The 4,580-nt window shown below is 45.2% G+C and overlaps 5 non-coding genes across 5 annotated transcripts; all 5 read left to right on the top strand.

Annotated features, from left to right (window-relative positions):
• Positions 1-308: 308 nt before the first annotated feature.
• Positions 309-396, top strand: trnay-gua. Its single transcript is given in 2 exon segments — positions 309-345; positions 361-396. It is a non-coding gene; the product is annotated as a tRNA-Tyr (tRNA).
• A 763-nt stretch (positions 397-1,159) lies between these two features.
• trnay-gua lies at positions 1,160-1,247 on the top strand. Its single transcript is given in 2 exon segments — positions 1,160-1,196; positions 1,212-1,247. It is a non-coding gene; the product is annotated as a tRNA-Tyr (tRNA).
• A 534-nt stretch (positions 1,248-1,781) lies between these two features.
• On the top strand, positions 1,782-1,869 carry trnay-gua. The gene is given in 2 exon segments: positions 1,782-1,818; positions 1,834-1,869. It is a non-coding gene; the product is annotated as a tRNA-Tyr (tRNA).
• Positions 1,870-2,219: 350 nt separating this feature from the next.
• On the top strand, positions 2,220-2,307 carry trnay-gua. The gene is given in 2 exon segments: positions 2,220-2,256; positions 2,272-2,307. It is a non-coding gene; the product is annotated as a tRNA-Tyr (tRNA).
• Positions 2,308-2,540: 233 nt separating this feature from the next.
• trnay-gua lies at positions 2,541-2,628 on the top strand. Its single transcript is given in 2 exon segments — positions 2,541-2,577; positions 2,593-2,628. It is a non-coding gene; the product is annotated as a tRNA-Tyr (tRNA).
• The last annotated feature ends 1,952 nt before the right edge of the window (positions 2,629-4,580 follow it).

Here is a 4,580-nt window from a genome sequence, read left to right on the forward strand (position 1 = left end):
CTGAGACTTAACGACTCGCACGGTTGGGGTTAGGGGTTAGAGTTAGGGTTAGTCGCTGGTTCAACTCCGGCTCGAAGGAGGAGTCTTTTACAGGCGGAAATTTGTGTCTGAGACTAACGACTCGCAAGATATCATCAGCCGTGTACACCTTCACTCAGGGTACCTCAACGACCCAAAGGCAGGTAGAGAGGGCCGGGCAGTAAATGTCCTGAATGTTTAGCTAAGGAAATCTGACGACTTACGTACATTTTCTAACCAGGATACGTACATTTACCAAAATAACGCAACACTGTTTTACATGTTTTATCCCTTCGATAGCTCAGTTGGCAGAGCGGAGGACTGTAGGTTACATATGTGGACATCCTTAGGTCGCTGGTTCAACTCCGGCTCGAAGGAGGAGTCTTTTACAGGTGGAAATTTGCGTCTGAGACTGAACGACTCGCAGGGTTAGGGTTAGGGGGTTAGGGTTAGGTTGCTGGTTCAACTCCGGCTCGAAGGAGGAGTGTTTCACAGGTGGAAATTGGCGTCTGAGACTTAACGACTCGCAGGGTTAGGGTTAGGGGCTTAGGTTAGGGTTAGGTCGCTGGTTCAACTCGGTCCCGAAGGAGGAGTCTTTTACAGGCGGAAATTTGTGTCTGAGACTAAACAACTCGCAAGATATCATCAGCCGTTCACACCTCCAGTCAGGGTACCTCAACGACCCAAAGGCAGGTAGAGAGGGCCGGGCAGTCAATGTCCTGAATGTTTAGCTAAGGGACTCTGACGACTTACGACGACTGATACGTACATTTTCTAACCAGGATACGTACATTTTCCAAAATAATGCTACACAGATTCAAAAGATTCAAACCTTCGATAGCTCAGTTGGCAGAGCTGTGGACATCCTTAGGTCGCTGGTTCAACTCCGGCTCGAAGGAGGGATCTTTTACAGGTGGAAATTTGCATGTGAGGCTTAACGACTCCCAAGATATCAACAGTCGTTCACACCTCTATCAGGGTACAGGGTACCTCAACGACCCAAAGGCAGGTAGAGAGGGCAGTCAATGACCTGAATGTTTAGCACAAGGACTCAGATGACACTTCAAAATGTTCCTATTTTTCTAACCAGGATATGTACATTTTCAAAAAAACAATGCTACACTGTTAAACAAGATTCAACCCTTCGATAGCTCAGTTGGTAGAGCGGAGGACTGTAGGTTACATATGTGGACATCCTTAGGTCGCTGGTTCAACTCCGGCTCGAAGGAGGAGTCTTTTACAGGTGGAAATTTGCATGTGAGGCTTATCAACTCCCAAGACATCAACAGTCGTTCACACCTCTATCAGGGTACCTCAATGAGGTAGAGAGGGAGGGGATGTCAATGTCCTGAATGTTTAGCTAAGGGACTCTGACGACTCGCAGGGTTAGGGTCCGGTCGCTGGTTCAGCTCCGGCTTGAAGGAGGAATGTTTCACAGGTGGAAATTGGCGTCTGAGACTTAACGACTCGCAGGGTTAGGGTTAGGGGCTTAGAGTTAGGGTTAGGTCGCTGGTTCAACTCGGTCCCGAAAGAAGAGTCTTTTACAGGCGGAAATTTGTGTCTGAGACTAAACAACTCGCAAGATATCATCAGCCGTGTACACCTCCAGTCAGGATACATCAACGACCCAAAGGCAGGTAGAGAGGGCCGGGCAGTCAATGACCTGAATGTTTAGCTAAGGGACTCTGACGACTTACGTACATTCTCTAACCAGGATACGTACATTTACAAAAATAATGCTACACTGTTAAAAACGATTCAACCCTTCGATAGCTCAGTTGGCAGAGCGGAGGACTGTAGGTTACGTATGTTGACATCCTTAGGTCGCTGGTTCAACTCCGGCTCGAAGGAGGAGTCTTTTACTGGTGGAAATTTGCTTCTGAGACTTAACGACTCGCACGGTTGGGGTTAGGGGCTTAGAGTTAGGGTTAGAGTTAGGGTTAGTCGCTGGTTCAACTCCGGCTCGAAGGAAGAGTCTTTTACAGGCGGAAATTTGTGTCTGAGACTAAACGACTCGCAAGATATCATCAGCCGTGTACACCTTCACTCAGGGTACCTCAACGACCCAAAGGCAGGTAGAGAGGGCCGGGCAGTAAATGTCCTGAATGTTTAGCTAAGGAACTCTGACGACTTACGTACATTTTCTAACCAGGATACGTACATTTCCCAAAATAACGCAACACTGTTTTAAATATTTTATCCCTTCGATAGCTCAGTTGGCAGAGCGGAGGACTGTAGGTTACATATGTGGACATCCTTAGGTCGCTGGTTCAACTCCGGCTCGAAGGAGGAGTCTTTTACAGGTGGAAATTTGCGTCCGAGACTAAACAACTCGCAAGATATCATCAGCCGTTCACACCTCCAGTCAGGGTACCTCAACGACCCAAAGGTAGAGAGGGCCGGGCAGTCAATGTCCTGAATGTTTAGCACAAGGACTCTGACGACTAAACAGGATATGTACATTTTCTACCAGGATACGTACATTTTCCAAAATAATGCTACACTGTTAAAAAAGATTCAACCCTTCGATAGCTCAGTTGGCAGAGCGGAGGACTGTAGGTTACATATGTGGACATCCTTAGGTCGCTGGTTCAACTCCGGCTCGAAGGAGGAGTCTTTTACAGGTGGAAATTTGCATCTGAGGCTTAACCGTCTCGGTCACACCTCAATGAACCAAAAGCAGGTAGAGAGGGAGGGGCAGTCAATGACCTGAATGTTTAGCAACGGGATTTTGAAGATGCGATGCAACACACAGACAACAATCTGTATAACTCTACAACTATTTAAAGTATTTGCAACACAGTGCGATATCATGTAATTAGTTTCATCACAAAGCAAAACACATTTTCTGACATCGACATGTACATTTTCCACCAGAATGTTGCATTCAACAGTTTTGCGAACATGCTCCATTGATGGATGGATATTGAACCTGAAGACGGTTTCGTAGCTGCGATGAACTCATACAATTTTTCACCACATTTCCTATTTTTGTTCACTCATTTTTATAAATACGTGGTACATTAGTTTAAAATGCTGAAAGGCATGACACAAATTACCTTCCTCTGGTGGATGCTACATTCTCCAGGCTGTTCTGTGGCCAACGGAGCTGCCAGGAGAGAGCGTGCCTGCCTGTCTGTCTCTGTTCCAGCTTGTCAAACTGGCTGCCTGCATCTCTATCTGTCTGTCTATCTGCCACAGGCTGCTATTAATTTGTGGGCTAAACGTTGCAGGTTTTGAGTTGAAGCCATACATGATCACTCACCAGGGAATCCGTCAGCGGTGGAAATGTTTTACGTTACATTTGCGGCAGTTGGCTGACACTTATCCTGAGTGACACTTGGAGGGGAGTCAAACCAGCTTCTTTTTGTAGACGTCCATGATAAGATAAGATAAGACAACGTTTATTAGTCACATTGTGGGGAAACTTGTGTTGCAGCAGTAAAGGGGCTAGTTAAAAATAATTACCAAATATTTAAAACCTATTCGTAAACATCCACACACGGAAAGACACAAAATACATATAATAAAGACAATGTTAACAGGATTCAGACAGCGTTAGAAAAGACAGGGCTCAAAAGAGAGGAAGAACCGCTGCAACAGGCTGTCACTGATAAAGTGTCATCGCCATAAAGAAAACAACAACAAATAAACATATTTTAAATGCAACGAGAAGGGGTTAACGTCTCCGAGTGCCACTGTCAGCCAGATGTCGGCAGCTGTCCTGCTGCCAAAAGTATGACTCGCTCGTCCTGGCATTTAGCTACCTGACAAACCAAACACAACACTGCTGTCATGGTTAAAACTGCTTAGCCACAACACGGAAACATCAACATTCATTAGCTACCAACTTTCCATAGATTTTGAAAGGTGATCTTGCTGATGTTAAAAATCATCGAGGTGCTTTTCCCCCCCAGGAAAACGTCTGCAGTCACACCAGCCTTTTGCAGGTAAGATTAGACATCTCTGCAAATAACATACTTTGTTTTGCGTCATATTTCATCTATTTCACCATCTGAGATCCACAGTTGCGTAACATGATAGTTCAACAACAAAAAGGTTCGTAATATTGATGCATAAACCACAAACACCACAAGTTTTCTGCACAGCTCCTTCCTGGCATTACTTTTTAAATGTATCTCTAAACCCAGGTCATGTCCCAAATCCCCCAAAATCTGGTTCAAGGACGTAGCAGGGAAACAGGAGTCAGAAGAACAAAATAATCTAGTGGGTGTTAAATGTTTGTTCCTCTGGTTCCATGTATTTGAAACATTGTGGAGAAACGTGTCCTTGACGGGAGGGAGGGTGTGAACACTGCTATCTTCATCGTGTTTAGAAGTCTCTCATTCCAGCCTTCACCTTTCAGCTGAGTTTCTTGAGCTGCTTTCAGACCTGCACTGAACCGCGAATATTTTTTCCTGAAATCATTCGCATGTGAGAAAGTCAGTTTCCGTAGCTTTTCCTGCCTTCTGGGAAATGTCCGCTCCCAATTTCCAGATGCTTCTCTCAGCTCATGTCAGATTTAAACGTCTTTAGTTAATGAAACGAACCAACCAACTAAG

The sequence above is a fragment of the Hippoglossus stenolepis genome, chromosome 11 (assembly GCF_022539355.2).
Source record: "Hippoglossus stenolepis isolate QCI-W04-F060 chromosome 11, HSTE1.2, whole genome shotgun sequence".
Taxonomy (NCBI): domain Eukaryota; kingdom Metazoa; phylum Chordata; class Actinopteri; order Pleuronectiformes; family Pleuronectidae; genus Hippoglossus; species Hippoglossus stenolepis.